The following is a 25,983-nucleotide window of genomic DNA, read 5'->3' as shown; positions in this document are numbered from 1 at the left end:
TTGCCTTCCAAGACTGCAAAGGAAATAGAGTATTGCATGAGGTCCTGGGTGTGACTGACGTGGTTAAAACCCTTAAAAGAGAGTGATTGTCAAACGTTTGTGTATTTATTTATTGTGCTTCCTTCACTAAACGGGAAGATCTATCAGGACAGGATCATGTCTTTCTTTGTTCACTGTTCTTTTCCCTGTGCCTTGTAGATTGTATGGCAAGTAGTAGACTTTCCATAGATACTTTTGTATAAATGGATGTAAGGACAAATAAGACAGTCTAGAAGTAGAGAAACATCTGTAAACAAGTAGCTGTGATATAAGGTAAAAGATGATAATATTGATAAAAGAAATTTATCTATAATGCTCTGGGAATTCAGAAAAGGGAGGCATCTCTTCTGACAGGAGGAATCAGGAAATTCTTCCTGGCATGTGACTCAGTCTTGAAAATCAATGAGACTTTGGAGAATATAGATGGAAAAAAGAGTGTGCACAAAAAAAGAGATAGGATGATCAAGTATACAAAGACTGGGAGTCTAAGATTAAATACAGAAAGAAGAAGAAATTTAGTTTGACTGAAATATAACATAGTATGAAAGAATGTTCTGGAAGTTTAGACTTAAAACTCCAGATTCTAAGGAACCTACAGTCCGGCTGGGATGAGAAGATGTGACTGCTAATTAATACATCAAAGGAGTGGATAAGATAGGCATTGTTCTGAACACACCACCCCGAAACTTAGTCTTAAAACAATGATCATTTGTGTAGCTCCTGAATCTGCAATTTGAGCAGGGTTTAGCAGAGAAAATGGATTTTATAAGCATTAATCAGTAGAGGGGTTCAGGAGTGGGAGGGAGGGGTTGAATAATTAAGGGTAATTCACTTACATGTCTAAAGATGTTGATGTGAGCTCATAATTGAGTTCTTAGCACCTCCTCTGGGCTATCAGTGGAAATGCTTACCTGTGGCCTCTCCATGTAGCTCAGGCTTCCTCACAACACAGTGGCTAGTTTCAAGTTCAGGCATCTGAAAAGGACCAAGTTGGAGGCATATTGCCGGTTTACACCTTAGCCTCAGAAGTCACATAGTGTCACTTTGCTTGTAGTTACAGGACCACTAAGAATCAAGGGGAGGGAACAAGACCCTACTTCTCAATGGAAGGAGGGTCAACATCACTTTGTAAGCAGAGGATCTGGGATGGAATATATTGGTGCAGTCATCTTTGAAAAATACAATTTAAAGGTATGTTCTATTTTAAGTCTGCTGACACCAAGGGGTAAATGGAGCTATAAAAATATTTGTCCTTGCATCAGAGGAATATAGAGTGTATAAGTGGCAGGGAATGGAGTGGGTGAATGTGTACATTGGTTGGTTGGGTGGAGAGAAAGGTGCATATACAGTGCCAGTAAGAATTCATATGTAGGAAGTGCTGGCTCAGGTCAGTATTCATCATGCTCTTGAGAGGAAGAATCCACTCTTGTTTACTCACTGAACTGGCATAAACAACCCCGCATATGTAAGACACTTAACTAAGATTTAATGAACAATAAAATCTGTTGTTGAAACAAAGAAGGCATAGATCTGTATCAGTCAGGTTTTAAGAATATATTGAGAGTGCTACTTGTTATTCAGTAGACCAGATTCAGTTTTGCCCAACTTTTGGAATGCCAGTCAAAGCTATACTTTTTCCAGTAGTCATGTATGGATGTAAGGGTTGGAGTATGAAGAAAGCTGAGCACAGAAGAATTGATGCTTTTGAACCTTAGTGTTGGAGAAGACTCTTGAGAGTCCCTTGGACTGCAAGGTGATCCAACCAGTCCATCCTAAAGGAAATCAGTTCTGAATATTCATTGGGAGGACTGATGATGAAGCTGAATTCCAATACTTTGGCCACCTGATATGAAGAACCAACTCACTGGAAAAGACCCTGCTGCTGGGAAAGATTGAAGGTGGGAAGAGAAGGGGATGACAGAGGATGAGATGGTTGGATGGCATCACCAATGCTATGGACATGAGTTTGAGTAGGCTCCAGGATGGATGATGGACAGGGAAGCCTGGCGTGCTGTAGTCCATGGGGTCACAAAGAGTCGGACACAACTGAGCAACTGAACTGAGACTGCAACTGAAATGCCAGGTCAACATCCCTAACCTCATTTTTGCTCCAGAGTCAGATAGAAAGTGTAGCAAAATCCTTCCATTCATTGCTTATAGAAAGTGAAAGTGAAGTCACTCAGTCGTGTCCAACTCTTTGTGACCCCCATGGACTGTAGCCTACCGGGTTCCTCCATCCGTGGGATTTTCCAGGCAAGAATACTGGAGTGGGTTGCCATTTCCTTCTCCAAGAGATCTTCCCAACCCAGGGACTGAATCCGGGTCTCCTGCATTGTAGGCAAACGCTTTACCATCTGAGCCACCAGGGAAGTCCATACTATTGCTTATATCTGTGCTCAAATATCTGAGAGTAACTGTTTTCAAGTATTTCCCCTATAGTTTCAAATCCATATGATTGTTTTCCTGTGGTAGTTAAGTTTAGCCCAATGTATGTGAAATTCATAATTCTACTTAAGTTACTTAATTCCTTTAATTTCCATATTATCTCCAAATTTCCTTTGCTATCCCTTATACTCTTTCTTAACTCTTTCTAATGTAAGCAGAGCTGACAGCCAATTGCATCAGAAGAATCCTCACAGGTCTGGTAGAAATCAAACCAAGGAAGGGAAAAAGCAACTGAATGAGTGTGTATGTCAGGTGTGGACAGAACTGGGTCAGAGGTGTGTATGAAGGTGAGCAGGAGACCAAGAAAAACTGTGCTGGTAAGAGAAGTCGGTGGGGAGGAAGCATCTCTGAGGTGTCTACTTCCTTGACAGCCTGAGTGTCTGTGCACTGATGCAGATTTAAAACAAGTATATAAGAAAAAGCCCATCTCCATGAATGGATACAATTTTGGCTCAACACAGGGTTAGGTGGGCTTACATTCTATTCAGGCCTTGTCTTTCACCCCATAATTGAGGCCTCTCTCCTTGTTGGACTGTCCGGCCCGGGTAGCTGTACTCAGCTGTCAGCAGCAGCTAGCTGCTGTCTAGGAGCTTATCCTGAATCAACAAGCAGCCCAGGAATCAGTAGTCCTCCCACCTGAGTAGAGATTGGCCTCCACACAATGCTCTCTTTATTCTCTTTGCACCTGTCGAACAAGACTTAGCAACCAAAACAACAACAATGGCATCAGCTACGCTTCATAGTCTCTTTCTTGTCAGACACTTTCGGCTGATGAGAATTAATTTGTAAAATGAGATGTATTTTTCATTTGACTTTTCTTATAAACCTTTAGTCTAAACTCATTTAACAGATGCATTAGTATATGTTTCTCCCAGGAGGAAGCTAAAAACAAGGTAAATACAACACAGTTTGAAGAGGCATTAGAGCCGAGCATGGGATACTGTGAGAACCCAGAGGAAAACAGAGAGGAGCGTAGAAGTGACACAGGGAGGATTTCATGGAAGAGGAAGCCATTAAGTTCATAGACTCAGGATAAACAATTTCTAACACAGAAATGCAAGTCATGTGTATGGCTGTTTTCTCTGACGACTGGTAATGCACAATGACAGTTGTGCATTACTGCTGGCCTGACACATCTCCTGCAGCTGTGAATGCATCATATACCTGAGAGGACTTCCACAATCCAGCTGTCCTCCACAACTTCTGAGGACAAAGAACCCTCTGCTGCCAGGGAGCATTTGATAAGGACACAGAGTTTGAAAGCTCAGCAAATAAGCAAATAATCATCATTTTGTCTCTTACATAAAGTGGGAACAAAACTTAGCGTGCAGGTTTGGATGCTTGCTGGGCCAAGGAAACCACACTGTGATGAGTTTGTCTCTATTCCTACCTCATAAAGTGGCATGTGGATTGTGGGATGAGAATCAGTGATGAATCTCTGGTCTGGCACTGGAGGGAGAGAAGGAGCCAGCTATGTCTGACTTCAAGGACTGTCGTGATCAGGAACCCTGCTCTGGCCCTGAGCCTCTTGGGGAACTACTGGAGCATTTAGGATAGGGGAGGTAGAATGAAGAAGGGGGAGAAACCTATGATGATTCATAGTGGCAGTAAGGGCTTAAATCCTTCAAATACTGTGAACTACAATTTCCTACGGATGCTCTATCAAAAGGCAAAAGGAAAAAATTTCCCACAAGAATAGTCTATTGCCCTCCTTCTCCCTAAAATCATTACCCTTCCTTCAATCTCCACTCTGGCCACAGGGGAAAACTTTGGAGCCTGGCTCCTGATCTGTCCTGGGTTGGCCAAAATTATGTGAAGGAGCCCTTTACTAGAACCAAAGTAATTAGAGTCTGTTAAAAGAAGTGCCCCTGTCCTGGCATTCATTAATTCATTAGCCTTATAAACACATTTAGAAAAATAAACTTCTCAGAGAAGTTGCCAGGAGAACAGAGACCATAAAGAAAGACATGAGAACTGATGAATTAAGATGATGGAAACTGGAGGAAAATAAGGACCCAGAGGAAGGGTCCTTTGGAGGGAAGGCAGACAGATCAGAAAGTGGAATTCAAATGCAGACTTCTCCCCAGGGAGCATCAGGAGGGCTCTACTCTCTGAAGCAGGGGAGACCCTGCTAGTCAGGGAAGTTGACAAAGGCAAAGTTGAAAGTTTACCAAATTCAGACTCAACTGGATGTGAGTCTGACCTTGGCCGCTTGAATTCACTACCTCAGGCACAAGGAGATTGGCCAGGGAATGTAAAAGAATAATGCAATCAGAGGTGAGAGAATTTTCATCCCATCTCCTCTAATTACTTGCCATGTGGGCTAGAATGGCTGAGCCTCTTTCCTTGTCTGATCAGGAATGTCCTCATTATGCTCTCTCTATCTTCTCCACTGATCAGAAGACTTCAGTGGCATTTGAGCACACAGGAAAGCATTTTTGGTAAACTATAAGAAGATATATGAGAAAGGCATCAGCATTAATAGCATTATCCACTATTTCTGTGAAAAGACAACTCAAATGTAGGATGATGGGTCAACAGATTAATCTTCCTATACTCTATTCAAAGCAAAATCTGACACCTAATTTGAGATATACTTTTTTCTTTCCTTAATGGAAAGAAAGAGGAGAAATGGGGAGGATGGTTCTTTTGGAAGATTTGCCCGTACTCTTAACTAATTTCAGACCTCAGCTTCAAAAGCAGTGAGTTGTTTCATTTAATCAGCAAGAAAGCATATCCCACAAAAGTCAGCTCCCTGAAGGGGAAGCTGCTCAGACACCGTTTCCATGGCTGCCGCTGTAACAATATTTTTTACTGAACTAAGCATTGCTAATTTTAGCCACAGATTATCTGGAAAGCAAGGAAGAAATAGATGAAAGGCAATTTTTACCTGAGCCACACTGAGCCTCTGAGAACCTTTACTGAGAAAGAGATGCTGCTAGAAAAAGCAACTACATAACTCCAAAGCCTTGGGGACATTTGTCAACTGCTCTCCATCAGCCTCTGGAAGAAGGAAGGAGGTACCAGTTTTCTAATTTAGGAAGAAATTGAAACTCATTGGTGAAATGATTTTATTCAAAAATACCACAGCTTGTATAAGAAAGCAGAATATCACCCCAGCAACCTTAATTCCCAGCCTGGCCTCTGGTCCCAGTTCCTTCTGTTAATGGTATGATATTTTCTTAGACAGCTAAGCTATTTTGGATGCTGGTTTCAGTAAGCTGTCTCATGAAGAGATTCCCCCAACACCCGCCGCCCCCCCTGCAAAAAAAAAAAAAATCTTCATTAAATGGACTGGAGGTAATGTTTGCAACAGGGTACCTTGATTTTGAACAAGACATTAAGGTAAAAAATAGCTATAGATAGACTCTGTCCCATTCATAAAGAGGCAGGGATTGCTTAAATAAGTGACTTAACTTAGCTACAAAGGATTCAGAGAATGGCAGATACATTCCTTACGATTTTAGCTGCTGCATCCTCCACAGGGAACAAATCCTCAGGCAAGAGGAATTTTTCAAACCACATTTGGAGATGTCCAGATATCAGAGTGGGGTACAAAAATAGTCCCTGCATGATCTCTAAATGAGGAGGAATGGGGCTTAGACAGCCACATCAGGCCCAGTGGGTGTTGGCTAGCTGCTTTAGCAGAAAGTGAAAGCAAACGTGTAGGAATTGCTCTTATGGCCTAGTAGAAGTACTGGTGGGTTTGCAGGCCCAGGTCCCCAGGCTCACTCTCTTGGGGTTGATTACAACTCTGAGGGTGAGATGTAGTCAAGGAGGGACTTTGGCAAATTTCAGGGTGTTCTGTTTTATCTTCCTTCACTGAATCCTTCTTTCAGACCCTCATTCATACTAAGGAATAGAGAACTAATAAAAGTAGTATTAACTTGCAGGGAATTTTTCTTACTAACCTAAGCCAGAAGCTAAAGAGAACTATTGGTGATCCCAGCAGCAAGGGGAAAAACAAACAAAAAAAAAACTTTTTGAAAACTCTTCTAAGACACAGACTGACTTCTGTAGTAGGAAACCTGGTAGTCTATTGGGAGAGATAGAAAAAGAGAGACAGTCACAAGCTGCCCTCCCCCAGGGATCTCTCATGATCTAGGGAAATTCTGTTCCGAGATTCCTATGGAATTCCACAAGATCACTCCAGAGTTGAATTAGACTCCATAAAGCAAGGCTGGGGAATATTCAAATGTAATGTCTAGGCTGGCCTTGTCCTTGAATGCGTTTATTCCCCCAATTTTTTCTTGCTCCAGGGTGTCACATAATGCCACAAATGGGGCTCAGATATCCAGCTCAGAGTGTGGTGGAGTCCAAGGAAAAATTCTTCCTGGAGGAAACAATTTCTGAGTAGAAGCTTAAAGGATTAAACTGTTGATTCTTTAACAGGTTAATCTGGGGGGAAAGGAAAGAGAAAGCATTCCAGGAAAAAGGACTATCAAAAACTAGGGTATGGGTGTTTTATTTATTTATTTTTATTTTTTATTTTATGTCTAAATACTATTTAGATATAAAAAAAGAACTAAATCTTGCCATTTGTGAGGATGAAACTTGAGGGCATAATGCAAAGTGAAATAAGTCAGAAATAAAAATACTACATATTCTTATTTACATGTGGAATTAGAATTAAAAAAAAAAAAAAAAACAAGCTCATAGATACAGAGAAGAGATTGACAGTTGCCTACAGTGGGGAGGTGAAGTATGGGGTGAGGTAGGGGTGAGTAAAATGGCAAAAGGTACAAATGTCCAGTTATAAAATAAGTCATGAGGAGGTAATGTATAGCATGGTGACCATGGTGAACAATATTGTATTGAATATTTGAAAGTTCCTAACAGAGTAGATCATAAAAGTCCTCATCACACACACATCAACTGTTTGTAAACTATAGAAAGTGAAAGTGGAAGTCACTCAGTTGTGTCCGACTCTTTTCGACCCTGGACTGATTCTCTAGGCCAGAATATTAGAGTGGGTAGCCTTTCCCTTCTCCAGGAGCTCTTTCCAACGAAGGGATGGAACCTAGGTCTCCTGTATTGCAGGCAGATTCTTTCCCAGATGAACCACCAGGGAAGCCCTTTTAAACTGTATGCAGTGTTGAATGTTAATTAGACTTATTATGGTGATCATTTTGAAATATATAAAAATATTCAATCACTACTTTGTATACATGGAACTAATATAATGTTATATTCCAATTAAACCTCAATTAAGAAAAACAAAAAAAAAACTAGGGTATGGGAATGTGGGAGGGAGCCTTAAAGGTTTCTTCAAGGCCTCCAAGCCTGAAGTATAGCTGGCTCATATGGCACATGGTGTGCCCTGCAAAGGAACTAGGATGTCTATAGGAAGTAGGAGCCACTGGGAATTGTAAGCAAAGGAATATCATGATAGCCTTAACATTAGAGAGAAAACTAGCTGTGGTGTGGAGGACAGATTTGAGGGAGCAAAATTGGGGGCAAGTCACTGTCATAGACACCTTCTTTTCATGTCTCATTGCCTCCTTTACTGTCTTTTTATTGTTTAGCTTTTGTTGTATTAACACATAGAATTTTTAAATAAAATGGAAAAATGATTATTATAAAACGTTGGTAAGTTAAAAGGTAGGATATAAAATTTGGGGTACAGTTTGATCTCAACCATGTATAAAGGCAAATAATTATTGGAAGGTGCTTTTCTGCTTGTGGAGGCAGCCGGGAAAGCATCATTGAAGTCTTTCCCCCCTGTCCACTGCCATCACGTCTAAGTCAGAGTCTCCCAAAGAGTCCAAACAGCTGTGGAAGCTCTTCATTGGAGGACTGAGCTTTGAAACAACCAATGAGAGTTTGAGGAGCCATTTTGAGCAATGGAGAATGGTCACAGACTGTGTGGTAATGAGGGATCCAAACACCAAGCGCTCCAGAGGCTTCAGGTTTGTCACATACGCCACGATGGAGAAGGTGAATATAGCCATGAATGCAAGGCCACACAAGGTGGATGGAAGAGGTGTGGAACCAAAGAGGGCTGTCTCAAGAGAAGGTTCCCAAAGACCTGGTGCCCACTTAACTGTGAAAAAGATTTTTGTTGGTGGCATTAAAGAAGACAGGAAGAACATTACCTGAGAGATTATTTTGAAGGATATAAGAAAACTGAAGTGATTGAAATCATGATTGACTGAGGCAGTGGCAAAAAGAGAGCCTTTGCTTTTGTAACCTTTGATGACCATGACTCCATAGACAAGACTGTCATTCAGTATACTACCCAAAGCAATTTATAGATTCAACGCAATCCCTATCAAGCTACCAACAGTATTCTTCACAGAGCTAGAACAAATAATTTCACAATTTGTATGGAAATACAAAAAACCTCGAATAGCCAAAGCGATCTTGAGAAACAAGAATGGAACTGGAGGAATCAACCTATCTGACTTCAGGCTCTACTACAAAGCCACAGTTATCAAGACAGTATGGTACTGGCACAAAGACAGAAATATTGATCAATGGAATAAAATAGAAGGCCCAGAGATAAATCCACGCACATATGGAACCCTTATCTTTGACAAAGGAGGCAAGAATATACAATGGATTAAAGACAATCTCTTTAACAAGTGGTGCTGGGAAATCTGGTCAACCACTTGTAAAAGAATGAAACTAGAACACTTTCTAACACCATACACAAAAATAAACTCAAAATGGATTAAAGATCTCAACGTAAGACCAGAAACTATAAAACTCCTAGAGGAGAACATAGGCAAAACACTCTCTGACATACATCACAGCAGGATCCTCTATGACCCACCTCCCAGAATATTGGAAATAAAAGCAAAAATAAACAAATGGGACCTAATTAACCTTAAAAGCTTCTGCACATCAAAGGAAACTATTAGCAAGGTGAAAAGACAGCCTTCAGAATGGGAGAAAATAATAGCAAATGAAGCAACCGACAAACAACTAATCTCAAAAATATACAGGCAACTCCTACAGCTCAACTCCAGAAAAAATAAACGACCCAATCAAAAAATGGGCCAAAGAACTAAATAGACATTTCTCCAAAGAAGACATACAGATGGCTAACAAACACATGAAAAGATGCTCAACATCACTCATTATCAGAGAAATGCAAATCAAAACCACTATGAGGTACCATTTCACACCAGTCAGAATGGCTGCGATCCAAAAGTCTACAAATAATAAATGCTGGAGAGGGTGTGGAGAAAAGGGAACCCTCTTACACTGTTGGTGGGAATGCAAACTAGTACAGCCACTATGGAGAACAGTGTGGAGATTCCTTAAAAAACTGGAAATAGAACTGCCTTATGATCCAGCAATCCCACTGCTGGGCATACACACTGAGGAAACCAGAAGGGAAAGAGACACGTGTACCCCAATGTTCATTGCAGCACTGTTTATAATAGCCAGGACATGGAAGCAACCTAGACGTCCATCAGCAGATGAATGGATAAGAAAGCAGTGGTACATATACACAATGGAGTATTACTCAGCCATTAAAAAGAATACATTTGAATCAGTTCTAATGAGGTGGATGAAACTGGAGCCTATTATACAGAGTGAAGTAAGCCAGAAGGAAAAACATAAATACAGTATACTAATGCATATATATGGAATTTAGAAAGATGGTAACAATAACCCGGTGTACGAGACAGCAAAAGAGACACTGATGTACAGAACAGTCTTATGGACTCTGTGGGAGAGGGAGAGGGTGGGAAGATTTGGGAGAATGGCATTGAAACATGTAAAATATCATGTAAGAAACGAGTTGCCAGTCCAGGTTCGATGCACAATATTGGATGCTTGGGGCTAGTGCACTGGGACGACCCAGAGGGATGGTATGGGGAGGGAGGAGGGAGGAGGGTTCAGGATGGGGAACACATGTATATCTGTGGCAGATTCATTTTGATATTTGGCCAAACTAATACAATTATGTAAAGTTTAAAAATAAAATAAAATAAAATAAAAAGAAATAAAAAATGATAAAAGGACTTGGAGACTGATATAAGAAAAATAAGAAAGATCAATTTCAGAAGGAAAGAGAATAAAAATGGCAATGGTAAAATGCAAAAAAAAAAAAAAAAAAGACTGTCATTCAGAAAATACTACACTGTTAATGGCCACAACTGTGAAGTGAGAAAAGCCCTAAGCTGAGCCCTGAAGAATTGATGCTTTTGAACTGTGGTGTTGGAGAAGACTCTTGGGAGTCCCTTGGACTGCAAGGAGATCCAACCAGTCCATCCTAAAGGAGATCGGTCCTGGGTGTTCATTGTAAGGACTGATGTCGAAGCTGAAACTCCAATACTTTGGCCACCTGATGCAAAGAGTTGAGTCATTGGAAAAGACCCTGATACTGGGAGGGATTAGGGGCAGGAGGAGAAGGGGACGACAGAGGATGAGATGGCTGGATGGCATCGCCGACTCAATGGGCATGAGTTTGGGTGAACTCCAGGAGTTGGTGATGGACAGGGAGGCCTTGCGTGCTGCGATTCATGGGGTCGCAAAGAGTCAGACACGACTGAGTGACTGAACTGAACTGAACTGAAGCAAGAGATGGCTAGTGCTTCATCCAACCAGAGAGGTCGAAGTAGTTCTGGAAACTTTGGTGGTGGTCATGGAGGTGGTTTTGGTGGGAATGACAGCCTTGGTTGTGGAGGAAACTTCAGTGGTCAAGATGGCTTTGGTGGCAGCCATGGTGGTGGTGGATATGGTGGCAGTGGAGATGGTTATGATGGATTTGGTAATGATGGAAGCAATTTTGGAGGTGGCAGAAGCTACAAATATTTTGGCAATTACAGCAATCAATCTTCCAATTTTGGACCCATGAAAGGAGGAAACTTTGGAGAAGTTCTGGCCCCTATGGTGGTGGCGGCCAATACTTTGCCAAAGCACAAAACCAAGGTGGCTATGGTGGTTCCAGCAGCAGCAGTAGCTATGGCAGTGGCCGAAGGTTTTAATTACTGCTAGGAAACAAAGCTTAGCAGGAGAGAAGGGTCAGTGAAGTGACAGGGAAGCTACAGGTTAAAACAGATTTGCGAACTCCACCAACAGTGGTTGCAGGGCCTAGCTGCTACAAAGAAGACATGTTTTAGACAGTACTCATGTGTTTGGGCAAAAAACTCAAGGCTTGTACTTGTGACTAATTGTATAACAGGTTATTTTAGTTTCTGTTCTGTGGAAAGTGTAAAGCATTCCAACAAAGGGTTTTAATGTAGATTTTTTTTTTTTTTTACACTCATGCTGTTGATTGCTAAATGTAATAGTCTGATCATGATGCTGGATAAATGTCTTTTTTTTTTTTAATGTGCTGTGTAGTCTCCTCTGAAGCCATTTTGGTTAGAACGTTAGAATTCCTTCAGGAATGATGCCAAGTTCCATTTGAAATTTATCTACAGCTGGGTTTGGTGGAGAAGCTGTTGTCTTCAGAACCTTGGTGTAGTTGAACTGACAGTTACTGTGTTGTGACCTGGAGTTCACCATTAAAAGGGTCGCCCATACAAAGTCATGGAGTTTTTTTTTTTTGGTTATTAATGATTGTTGGCACATCCTATGAAATATATCTAAATTGAATTATGGTACCAGATAAAGTTATAGATGGGAATCAAGCTTGGGTATCATCCTTTATAATGTGTAATCAATAAAAGATTTAATACCCTCTTTAAAAAATTGTTGGAAGGAAATGCATCAAACTTTGATCAGGGGCTAAGCATTTATCTTAAGAAAATAATCAGCTGGATACAGGGGGCTATATTTAAGAATGTTCATTTTTATTTATAATGAAAAAGTAGAAGCAAATTAAATATTTATTAATAAGAGAAGTCCAAGATACTACAATAAATCTAAAATCTATACATATACACATTTTATTGTATGTTAATAATGTGAATAATAAATATAGATATATACAAAAGGAAACTTCCAAAGAATTATAGAACATGATCTAAGATTTATGTATTTATATATGTATATGTGTGAGTATGTACATGTGTGTTGTTGTGGGAAGTATTTATATATTATTGTAAGAGCATAAGCTTGAATCACAAACAGTAGCAATGTACCAATGAGCAAGTTTTCTATCCCTTCTGTTCCTCAGTTTCTTTATTCCTAAAATAAGGATAATAACAATAATAATACCTTCTTTAAAGGATTATTATGATGATTAAATAAATTAATATATATAAAGAACATAAGTGCCTAGCATTCTTTTATGCTAATAATTACTGTTATTATGCAACAAAAATGTGAGGAAAAAATGCATGCTAAAATATTTTCAACATTCAGTCTCCAGGCTATTTGTTTTGAGTGATTTGTATGCATTTTATTTTGTGTTACGAGCATTTTATAAAAGCCTTTTCCCTTCAAGGGAAAAATGGAGCGGTCTATAGGGCCACTTAATAAAAATGAGTTCTAAAGTAGGAATACAGATGCTCGTTTGTGAAGTCCCACCTCTAACTCATTCCATGAGTGTAATCTTGGCCTGACCATAGGACAGATCTCTCAGAGTCTGAGCTTTCCCATCCACTGGAAGTGAGTAACCATGCTCTTCTAACTATCTTATAGTATTCCTGGAAGATATAAGACAATGAATATGAAAGTTCACTGTGAGCTATAAAATCCAGTAACATGCAAGGATTTCTTAATAAAGGAATTTCTTCAGTGACTCCATTTCTCATTTCTCTGCCTGCAAATTGCAGATCTCCTCAATGCAGGGGTCATGCTTACTGATTAGGTAATTACTGTAGAGTTTGCAGCTTTTAAAAAAGCAAAGGACTGTTTGGGATACATCATAGTTTTGCAAATCAGCAGCTTTGGATTATTGAGGGAAAGTCCATGTTACTTTGGGTTATCCATTTACTTCTCTGTGTCTCTTTCCTGTTGCCTACCTTTGCTTATTTTATTACTTATTAGTAGCTGGTTGTGAGGTAAAAAGGAAACTATAGAGGAATGAAGCACAAGCCGTAACACAATGCAACTGTTTTAGTGAAAATAGCATCGGTGAGAGAAGATGCTGGAACTTGCTGTGTTTTTATGAAGGAGAACCAGTTAATCTGTGACTTTTATTGCTCCTTGATATAATGCCTTGGCAAAGTGATGCAGCCTTCCACCCATTCAGAGATGTGGTGTTGCTGCTGAAGGCTCAAGAAACTCCCTAGTGTTAAGAATGGGGCCTCCAATTTCAGGTTTGGTTATAATTCTCATGGCTATGCTCTGAGTTGAAAACATCTTCTCCCAGAAAAGTGAAAATACCCTCAGTCCCTGGTGACACCTTTATTATATATCACACCTGTGATCTTATAAACCTGGTTAGAGTTGCATAGCCACCTTTCCATGACAGAAGGCTCTTCCGATATCTGACTCAAGGAAAATATGGATTTCTATCCTTGAAGGATAGGAAAGAACTCCAGGGATTTGTATCCCCTCAGGACATTCTCTCTCTTCTACATCTCCTTCATCAACTCCATTCTCTTTGGCTGATTGTCCTTGTGCCCCGTGGCAACAAGAGTCACCAGAATTTTTTTGTTTTATTTTATTATTTTTTTGAATGTATTTATTTTAATTGGAGGCTAATTGCTTACAATATTGTAGTGTTTTTTTTTTTTACCATACATTGACATGAATCTGCCACAGGTGTACATGTGCTCCCCATCCTGAGACCCCCCCCCCCACCCGCCTCACTTCCCTCCCCATACCATCCTTCTGGGTCATCCCAGTGCACCAGCCCTGAGCACCCTGTCTCATGCATCGAACCTTGACTGGCAATCTGTTTCACATATGATAACATACCACAATTTTTAAAAATAGTTTAAGCCTTATAACCCGAGGAGAGGATTCTTGCCTCTCTGAAAAAGTAATTCTTTTTTGGAGGAGCCTTTGTTGGTCAGTATGGTTGTTGACCTTCAAAGAACCATGACTTTAAGATATGTCCTATCTTCTCCATGATTTTACTAATGCATGTGTAACAAAGGTGTGTGATACATACGTAAATAGATACATATAAATGATTAAAGAGCAAAAATTCAGTTAGACAACAGGAGGAGAGAGGTTAGGTTCACTTTCTGCCCATGAGGGGCTAGGAAAATTTTTGAGTGAGACACAAAATTCTGTCTCTTCCAATTTTCTTGACTAATGGCACTAAATACGGAAACATATTGAAGTGTTATCTGAAGATTATCAATACTTGTTTCATCTGTGTATTTTAAAATTTAAATTAGCCATTTTATAAAAATTCTTCCAAAGCTCAAGATCAATAATTCTTAAATAATTCTGATGTTGAATGTATAAAAGTATCATTTAAATAAACTCATACAGAAAAGCACCTGAACCACATGAGTGCAGCTAATACTTAAATTTCTGTGCTCACAGAATACAGTGTGAATGACACCTGGAGCTGTACAACATGACAGCCTTGCATGTGTGGGGGAGGTGGATGTATTTGCAGATACGGTAAAACTGCAAGTTGCCTACCCAATGTCCATTTTGTCTTTCTTCCCTACTAATAACACGCTGGTTTTCCTTCTGGGTTATAGAATGCCCAGCTAAAAAGAAACATTTTCCTGGTAGCTTGATGTCAGTGGGATATTAACAAAAGTTACTGGTAGAGTATCTAGGAAAACTCCTTTGGTCTCCGTCCCTACTTCTTTCCTGGATATGAATATGATAGCTGGGACTCCAGCAGCCAATCTGAATGCGTAAAAGATGTGGGAGTGATGGTGGACAAGAAAGATAGGAAGTACTTGTGTCCTGAAGACCATGGAATGAAGTGATTGTACCTGCCCTAAACTGTCCAACCTCTACACCATTTTTAAAAAGTGAAATCTTCTTTTTTTAATGTAAGGCCATAGATGGTTTAGATTTTCTCATTTATGTACCCAGTTAAAGAGTGACCCTTATAGAACATGTGTTGGGCAGGAGGTTTGGATGGAAAACCAGCACAGTTCAGGAAGGTCCTCAAAAGGCTAAATTCTTTGATATTTCTGGAATAGTTATGTGACAAGCCTGCCAGACATGAATGATATCCTAGGTTTCTCAAGAGTCAGGCATAGAGGGAAGGCAGAAATAGAAGTTGGGTATTCTGGCCACCGCTTTCTCTATGAGCTCCACACTCAGGTATAAAAGCAAGTTGACACTGTGAAATCAGAAAAATGATTTCTGGTGCTTCCCAGCCTTAGTACTGGTCCAAGAACTACAGGGCATGTGTTATGGGACAGTAAGAATAAAGAAGTATGTTCTTAGAGCCAGGTACATGGGGTTCAAAGTTTCATTCTTCCATCCACTAACTGTATGGCTTTGGACAGTTATTAACCTCTCTGAGACATTTTCCATGTCTGAACATGGAGATAATAAAAACTTTCACTGGGTTTCTAAATGGACAAAACGTCTAGATTTTATGAACATCTGAGGTGAGACTTTGGACTGCTGTGAGGACAGTAAGTGAGCCAGGAGCAAGGAGAACCAGTTATTGAGCACACAGAGTCCAAAGAGCAAGTCAGAGAGAAGTTAAAAGCCCAATGTTCTGGGACCACTTTTGTGTGTTAAACTATAAACACATAAACTCAATACAATGGAAAACCCAGACCATCAGACTCCAGGCTCTAGTCATATCACAAATTAGAGCACTCTTCTCCCATAGAGAGAAAGCAGTGAGAGATAGGAAAAAAAAATAAGCTATTTTCTCACCCTTCTGAGAATTCTGAGAGGTCAAAAGTTCTTATTTTATGGGATGAAGCAGAAAAGCAAGAAAAGCTAGATAGTTGTTTGCCCTACATCTGGCTTTCAGGGTTGGAATGAGGATTAGGTTATATAATCAGTATAGTTTCTAAAAATCCATGCATTTTTATAACACAAAAATCTTGAAAAGCAATTTGACTGTAGCAAAAATAGAGGACTGCATCATTGTTTTATGGGCTGTGTTGTCACTTGGCTCCACTTCATCCAGGAACAATCCACCATCCTTTCTCATAGCCTACTTTCATCTCGAAAGCTGAACGAGGGCAAAGGAAGAGAAAAGCAGGGGAAGTGAGAAGAATGGAAAGGCTGCAGGCTGGCTTCTTCAAGTTCACCTCTTATTCTCCTGTGTGGGTGCTCATGGTTGGGAAGAAAATAAAAAGCAGTGAAGGCCATTGATTTACCTTAATCTTAAATCTTATATCAGAAAAGCTTTCAGAGGGAAAAAAGAAAGACTTAAATGAAATCTCTTGCCAAAAAGAGTTGCACTGAAACTTGAAAATACAACTTTTGGCTAGTAGTATATTTGGGGTTATAGCAAGAGTCCTGAGATACAAATGCATTAATTTTATCTTCCAGTGTCTCATGTTCATGTAAATGGCTCAGGGCATTTATTTTCAAATTCTCATGGAAGAAAGTCACATTCCAAAATACACACAAATTATAGTATGAAACTGTTTTTTATTTTTATTTTTTTTCTAATTTTATTTTATTTTTAAACTTTACATAATTGTATTAGTTTTGCCAAATATCAGAATGAATCCGCCAAAGGTATACATGTGTTCCCCATCCTGAACCCTCCTCCCTCCTCCCTCCCCATACCATCCCTCTGGGTCGTCCCAGTGCACTAGCCCCAAGCATCCAGTATCGTGCATCGAACCTGGACTGGCAACTCGTTTCATACATGATATTTTACATGTTTCAATGCCATTCTCCCAAATCTTCCCACCCTCTCCCTTTCCCACAGAGTCCATAAGACTGTTCTATACTTCAGTGTCTCTTTTGCTGTCTCGTAAAGGGAGATGACCAAGCATTCCAGTTTCAACATGGAAATGAGATAAAAAACATTTGGAGAATAAAGTACATTCCTGAATAATTAAATTAGATCTTAAAAATACTTGAGACTAAAAGAAATCCAAAATCCAAGCTGATCTCAAGAATTTATCAACATAGAATGATATAGGGAGCTTCAGTTGGAAACATTAAAAACTAATAGGATTTGAAATGTAAATCCCTGGGATTTTTCTGCAACTGCTTGATTTGTTAGCTTTTAGTGGGAACAAAAAGTACAGCTTCTAATTTATTTTACATTCCTAAAACATTTGTTTGTGGCCTACCATAGACCAAACACATGGTGAGTAGTGAGGACACCATATCTCTTTGTTATGTTTATTGCAGCCACAGAGGGAATAATATTAAGCAAGATTCTGAAGAGGCAAAAGCATAAAGAAGCCAGATTTTTAACATCAGCCTCACATGTAGCCCCGTAGGGAGGGTGCCTACCCAGAAAACATAGGAAGTGGCTATCAGAACAATAGCAAAGGCAACAACAGCAACCAGTGGGGTGGGGGAAGTACTGTGTATCCAAGAGCCCTAGACAACAGGCCTGGAACACTTATAACTTCTAGAGTTGATTTCAGCTTCAAATTAATTTTAATTCTTACATAGGACAAGTACAAACCTGTACAAATACAATTTGAATAAGCACATACAAGTACAAACTTGGAAGGAGAAATAATTATTTTTGATGTGATATGTAAATACAATGGAACATTATTCAGGCTTAAAGAAGAAGGAAATCCGGCCATTTTCAATAAGGGATGAACCACAGAGAACATTATGACAAATGAAATAAGCTAGTCAAAGAAAGACAAATAAGGCAAAATTCCACTTATTATATGGGACATTTAAAATAGTCAAACTTATAGAAGCAGAGAATAGAATGACGGTTGCCAGGGACTGTGGTGGGGTGTGTAGAAATAAGGAATCATTCAATGAGTTTCAGAGATTCAGTTACAGCATCACTGACTCAATGGACATGAGTTTGAGTAAACTCCGGGAGTTGGTAATAGACAGGGAGGCCTGGAGTGCTGAAGTCCATGGGGTCGTAAAGAGTCAGACATGACTGAGTGACTGAACTGAACTGAACTATGCAAGATGAATAAGTTATAGAGAACTGCTGTGCAACCTAATATCTGTTGTTAACAATGTGGTATTGTGCATTTTATGTTCAGTTCATTTCACTTTATTTCAGTCACTCAATTGTGTCCGACACTTTGCAACCCTATGAATCACAGCACACCAGTCCTCCCTGTCCATCATCAAATCCCGGAGTTCACTCAAACTCATGTCCATCGAGAGGTGATGCCATCTAGCCATATCATCCTCTGTCGTCCCCTTCTCTTCCTGCCCCCAATCGTCACAGCATCAGGGTCATTTCCAATGAGTCAACTCTTCGCATGAGGTGGCCAAAGTATTGCAGTTTCAGCTTCAGCATCACTCCTTCCAAAGAACACCCAGGACTGACCTTTAGGATGGACTGGTTGGACCTCCTTGCAGTCGAAGGGACTCTCAAGAGTCTTCTCCAACACCACAGTTCAAAAGCATCAATTCTTCGGTGCTCGGCTTTCTTCACAGTCCAACTCTCACATCCATACATGACCACTGGAAAAATCATAGCCTTGACTAGACAGACCTTTGTTGGCAAAGTAATATCTCTGCTTTTCAATATACTATCTAGGTTGGTCATAACTTTCCTTTCAAAGAATAAGCATATTTTAATTTCATGGCTGCAATCACCATCTGCAGTGATTTTGGAGCCCAAAAAAACAAAGTCAGCCACTGTTTCCACTGTTTCCCCATCTATTTCCCATGAACTGATGGGACCAGATGCCATGATTTTAGTTTTCTGAATGTTGAGCTTTAAGCCAACTTTTTCACTCTCCTCTTTCACTTTCATCAAGAGGCTTTTAGTTCCTCTTCACTTTCTGCCATAGGGTGGTGTCATCTGCTGATATTTCTCCCAGCAATCTTGATTCTAGCTTGTGCTTTACCAGCCCAGTGTTTCTCATGATGTACTCTGCATAGAAGTTAAATAACAGGGTGACAATATACAGCCTTGACGTACTCCTTTTCCTATTTGAAACCAGTCTGTTGTTCCATGTCCAGTTCTAACTGTTGCTTCCTGACCTGCATATAGGTTTCTCAAGAGGAAGGTCAGATGGTCTGGTATTCCCATCTCTTGAAGAATTGTCCACAGTTTGTTGTGATCCACACAGTCAAAGGCTTTGGCATAGTCAATAATGCAGAAATAGATGTTTTTCTGCAACTCTCTTGCTTTTTCAATGACCCAGCAGATGTTGGCAATTCGATCTCTGGTTCCTCTGCCTTTTCTAAAACCAGCTTGAACATCAGAAAGTTCATAGTTCACGTATTGCTGAAGTCTGGCTTGGAGAATTTTGAGCATTACTTTCCTAGCATGTAAGATGAGTGCAATTGTGCAGTAGTTTGAGCATTCTTTGGTATTGCCTTTCTTTGGGATTGGAGTGAAAACTGACTTTTTCGAGTCCTGTGGCCACTGCTGAGTTTTCCCACTTTGCTGGCATATTGAGTGCCGCACTTTCACAGCATCATTTTCCAGGATTTGAAATAGCTTAACAGGAATTGCATCACCTCCACTAGCTTTGTTCGTAGTGATACTTTCTAAGGCCCACTTGACTTCACATTCCAGGATGTCTGGCTCTAGGTCAGTGATCACACCATCGTGATTATCTTGGTCATGAAGATCTTTTTTGTACAGTTCTTCTGTGTATTCTTGCCACCTCTTCTTAATATCTTCTGCTTCTGTTAGGTCCATACCATTTCTGTCCTTTTACAAGCCCATCTTTGCATGAAATTTCCCTTGCTATCTCTAATTTTCTTGAAGAGATCTCTCGTCTTTCCCATTCCGTTGTTTTCCTCTATTTCTTTGCCTTGATCCCTGAGGAAGGCTTTCTTATCTCTCCTTGCTATTCTTTGGAATTCTGCATTCAGATGCTTATATCTTTCCTTTTCTCCTTTGCTTTTCACTTCCCTTCTTTTCACAGCTATTTGTAAGGCCTCGTCAGACAGCCTTTTTGCTTTTTTGCATTTCTTTTCCATGGGGATGGTCCTGATTCCTGTCTCCTGACAATGCCATGAACTTCCATCATAATTCATCAGGCATTATATCAGATCTAGGGCCTTAAATCTATTTCTCACTTCCACTGTATAATCATAAGAGATTCGATTTAGGTCATACCTGAATGGTCTAGTGGTTTTCCCCACTTTCTTCAATTTAAGCCTGAATTAGGCAATAAGGAGTTCATGATCTGAGCCACAGTCAGCTAGTGGTCTTGTTTTTGCTGACAGTATAGAGCTTCTCCATCTTTGGCTGTAAAGAATATAATCACTCTAATTTCGGTGTTGACCATCTGGTGATGTCCATGTGTAGAGTCTTCTTTTGTGTTGTTGGAAGAGAGTGTTTGTTATGACCAGTGTGTTCTCTTGACAAAACTCTATTAGCCTTTGCCCTGCTTCATTCCGTACTCCAAGGTCAAATTTGCCTTTTACTCCAGGTGTTTCTTGACTTCTTACTTTTGCCTTCCAGTGCCCTATAATAAAAAGGACATCTTTTTTTGAGTGTTATTTCTAAAAGGTCTTGCTGGTCTTCATAGAACTGTTCAACTTCAGCTTCTTCAGCGTTACTGGTTGGGGCATAGTCTTGGATTACCGTGATATTGAATGGTTTGCCTTGGAAACGAACAGAGATCATTCTGTCGTTTTTGAGATTGCATCCAAGTACTGCATTTCAGACTCTTTTGTTGACCATGATGGCTACTCCATTTCTTCTAAGGGATTTCTGCCCACAGTAGTAGATATAATGGTCATCTGAGTTAAATTCACCCATTCCAGTCCGTTTTAGTTTTCTGATTCCTAGAATGTCGACGTTCACTCTTGCCATCTCCTGTTTGACTACTTCCAATTTGTTTTGATTCATGGACCTAACATTCCAGGTTCCTATGCAATACTGCTCTTTACAGCAACGGACCTTGCTTCTATCACCATCCACATCCACAACTGGGTATTGTTTTTGCTTTGGCTCCATCCCTTCATTCTTTCTGTTGCTATTTCTCCACTGATCTCCAGTAGCATATTGGGCACCTACTGACCCGGGGGGTTCCCCTTTCAGTATCCTATCATTTTGCCTTTTCATACTGTTCATAGGGTTCTCAAGGCAAGAATACTGAAGTGGTTTGCCATTCCCTTCTCCAGTGGACCACATTCTGTTAGACCTCTGCATCATGACCCCCCCGCCCCCGCCCCCGTCTTGGGTGGCCCCACACAGCATGGCTTAGTTTCATCGAGTTAGACAAGGCTGTGGTCCGTGGGATCAGATTGGCTAGTTTTCTGTGATTATGGTTTTAGTGTGTCTGCCCTCTGATGCCCTCTCTCAACACCTACCATCTTGCTTGGGTTTCTCTTACCTGGGACATGAACCCACATGCAGGAAGGCCAAGAGGAACTAATCCACATCCAAGGTCAGGAGGGGCTGCCATGAGGAGATACCCCTCGTTCAAGGTAAGGAGCAGCAGCTGCGCTTTGCTGGATCAGCTGTGAAGAGATATCCCATGTCCAAGTTAAGAGAAACCCAAGTAAGATGGTAGGTGTTGCGAGAGGGCATTTTATGTTACAGGAAAAATATCATCTTAAGTATTCTTAACATATAAACATACATACACAAGAACACAAAGAAAATTTTAGAGATGATGGACTTGTAGGTTGGTTGTGGTGATGGTATAATAGGTATATGCATTTGCCCAAATACATCAAGATGTATATATCAAATGTGTGCAAATGAATTACTTTTGACCTGGAAAAAGGATGATTTACAAATTGTGAAGTTGTTGGAGCATTGAAAGCTGCACTCACCTGTTCTAATGCTCTTAAACCTGGTGAATAGGAAGATCTGTCAAAGCTTTCAGGCTGTTCCTGCCTCTGTAGATTTCTGTATTCCTACTTCTCTTTTTCACTGTATACTTGCCTCTGTGGATTTCCCTTTGTGGTGTCCTTCTGTCATATATTCTCTTTCCCTAAGTAGTATCACTTTATATATAGATAGATACATGCATATAGATATAGATAGAGTACATATACATGCGTTTTCTGTATACAGAATTAAAAATATATTCTGTATTACTAGAATAGCATAGTTTCTTACATATCATATATTTTATAGCTCTTGAGTCATTTTATTGACTATGCCAAAGCCTTTGACTGTGTGGATCACAACAAACTGTGGAAAAATCTTAAAGAGATGGGAATACCAGACCACCTCACCTTCCTCTTGAGAAACCTATAGGCAGGTCAGGAAACAACAGTTAGAACTGGACATGGAACAGCAAACTGGTTCCAAATAGGAAAAGGAGTACATCAAGGCTGTATATTGTCACCCTGCTTATTTAACTTATATGCAGAGTACATCATGAGAAACGCTGGGCTGGAAGGAGCACAAGCTGGAATCAAGATTACTGGGAAAAATATCAATAACCTCAGATATGCAGATGACACCACCCTTATGGCAGAAAGTAAAGAACTAAAGAGCCGATTGATGAAAGTGAAAGAGGAGAGTGAAAAAGTTGGCTTAAAGCTCAACATTCAGAAAACAAAGATCATGGCATCCAGTCCCGTCAGTTCATGGGAAATAGATGGGGAAATGGTGGAAACAGTGGCTGACTTTGTTTTTCTGGGCTCCAAAATCACTGCAGATGGTGATCAGAGCCATGAAATTAAAAGATGCTTTTTCCTTGGAAGGAAAGTTATGACCAACCTAGACAGCATATTCAAAAGCAGAGACATTACTTTGCCAACAAAGGTCCATCTAGTCAAGGCTATGGTTTTTCCTGTGGTCATGTATGGATGCCAGAGTTGGACTATGAAGAAAGCTGAGTGCCGAAGAATTGATGCTTTTGAACTGTGGTGTTGGAGAAGACTCTTGAGAGTCCCTTGGACTGCAAGGAGATCCAACTAGTCCATCCTAAAGGAGATCAGTCTTGGATGCTCATTGGTAGGGCTGATGTTGAAGCTGAAACTGCAATACTTTGGCCACCTGATTCGAACAGCTGACTCATTTGAAAAGACCCTGATGCTGGGAAAGATTGAGGGCAGGAGGAGAAGGGGATGACAGCAGATGAGATGGTTGGATGGCATCACCGACTCAATGGATATGGGTTTGGGTGGACTCCCGGAGTTGGTGGTGGACAGGGAGGCCTGGCATGCTGTGGTTCATGGGGTCGCAAAGAGTAGGACATGGCTGACTGAACTGAGTCATTTAAAAATTTTTAAAGATGAATGAAATTGTTTAAGTTTCTACTTAATTAAAACAATGAACAACAGCAACAAAGAAACAGAATTGTTACCTGTCTAGCATCTAGTTCATTGCATGTGTGCAAGCACTTGCACATATATGTATGATTGTGGTGGTGGGTAAAGATTAAAGGTAGCACAAAGACTTCGAATAGAAAACATATTCTTCATTTCTGTTTAAGAAGAGTGAAATAGGTTATGCCTCAGTCATCCACTGTAGCTCTAAGTAAAGAATAGAAAAATGAAAAAAGATTATATTATAATACTGCAGACTGAAGTATCTTATTTATTCATTATATTAACTCTTTCTTACTAAGAGTTGGTTCTAATGTTTTAGTTGATTTTTCTCCAGAAAGAGAAATAAATATTTCTGTCACCTTCATAAGCTACCTAGAAGTTAACAGATTTTCTGAAATTTTTTATTAATTAATTCCAAAGCAATCTTGAGAAATAACAATCCTGGGAAGTATCACACATCCTGATTTTGAACTGTATTATAAAGCTATAGTAATTAAAGCAGTATGGTATTGGCCTAAAAACACACATAGATAAATGGAACAGAATAGAGAGTCCTGAAATAAATCTGTGGTCAATTAATTTACAACAAATGAGCCAAGAATATAGAATGAAAAAAAGACAGTCTCTTCAATAAATAGTGTTCGAAAAACTGGACAGCCACATTCAAAAGAATGAAACTATATCACTATCTTGTACCATGCACAAAAATGAACTCAACATGAATGAAAGTCTTGAATGTAAAAACTGAAACCATACAACCACTGAAAGAAAACATGGGTGGTAAGCTCCTTGATATAGGCTTTGCAGATGATTTCTTGAACCTGACACCAAAAGAAAAAGCAACAAAAGCAAAACTAAACACCTGGGACTACATCAAACTAAAAAGCTTCTGTACAGCAAAGGCAACTATTAACAGAACAGCCTACTGAATGGGAAAAATATTTGCAAATCGTATATCTGATAGGGAGTTAATATCCAAAATATATAGAGAACTCATACAACTCACTAGCAAAAAAAAAAAAAAAATCCGATTAAAATTGGGCAGAGAATCTAAACAGACATCTCTCCAAAAGAAGATATACAGATGGCCACAAAGCATGTGAAAACATGCTCAATGTCATTGATAATCAGAGAAAGGCAAATTAAAACACTAAAAGTGCTCAACATCACCAATCATTAGGGAAAAATGCAAATCAAAATAATGAAATATCACTTCACACCTGTTAGAAAGGCTGTTATCAAAAAGACAAGAAATAATAAGTGTTGGCAAGGATGTAGAGAAAAATGAATACTTGTACATTGTTACTAGGAATGTAATTTAGTGCAGTCACTATGGAAAACAGTATGGAAATTCTTTAAAATATTAAAAATAGAACATATATGATACACAATTCCATTTCTGGGTAATTTTTCAAAGAAAACCAGAACACTAATTTGAAAAGATATATGCATTACAGTATTAATACAATAGTCAAGACATGGAAATAACTTAAGTGTTCATTAATGGATGAATGGATAAAGAAGATGTGATATATATATATATATATACACATATACATGAATATTACTCAGCCATAAAAAAGAATTAAAATTTTCCATTTGTGACAACCTGAATGGACCTTGAAGGCATTATGCTAAGTGAAATAAGTCAGAGAAAGACAAACACAATATGACCTCTCTTGTATAAAGAATTTGAAAGACAAAAACAGCTTATAAACAAACAAGCCAAGTTCATAGATACAGAAAACAGACTGGTAGTTGAAGGAAGTTTAAGTGGGACAAAGGCATAAAACTTTTTTTAAAATTTTAAATAATTAGAATAAAAATTTTAAAATAAAATAATAAAATTATTGAGAGGGTAACAGGCAGGAAGGCCAGGGGTCTCCAAATGGAGGAAATAGTGTCTGCAAGTGTCAGACATTTTTATCTCTCTTAAGCGGCAGGAGGAAACAAACTAGCGATATTTTTTCCTTCTCTATACAAATTTAAAAAGAGGTTTCTCTTAAAATACAGCGTTGCCATAATGACGCCTGGTTTCACCTGAAGTTAACTATTCTCAAACCTAGAGATAACCAGTGCATTTTTCTTATGGAAATGTTCGTCTTAAGCTATGCTAATGTGCTATGCATTTACCCCAAACTCTGTCTTCAAGTCGGTTCCGCCTCTTGGCTCAGAACCTACCTGACAAACCAGTATGTTATACTCAGATATTGTTCCTCTAATCTACATAAATGAAACTATTTGTATGATGGCCTGCCCTTCTTCAAGATTCAAGTTAATCATTTTATGGCCCAGGATGAACCATTTGGTGCCAAGATTATCCCAAAATGCATCTTATGGGTGAGAGGCCTGGTGCCATTCTGAGTTTTAAGACATTCCTTTCTTTCA

The 25,983-nt window shown here is 39.5% G+C and overlaps 1 pseudogene; it reads left to right on the top strand.

Moving 5' to 3' along the window:
- Window positions 1–11,450, top strand: part of LOC109568784 (heterogeneous nuclear ribonucleoprotein A1-like) — a 60,219-nt pseudogene extending 48,769 nt beyond the window's left edge.
- The last annotated feature ends 14,533 nt before the right edge of the window (window positions 11,451–25,983 follow it).

The sequence above is a fragment of the Bos indicus genome, chromosome 15 (genome assembly GCF_029378745.1).
Source record: "Bos indicus isolate NIAB-ARS_2022 breed Sahiwal x Tharparkar chromosome 15, NIAB-ARS_B.indTharparkar_mat_pri_1.0, whole genome shotgun sequence".
Lineage (NCBI taxonomy): Eukaryota > Metazoa > Chordata > Mammalia > Artiodactyla > Bovidae > Bos > Bos indicus.
This window is presented reverse-complemented; position numbering and strand designations above follow the sequence as displayed.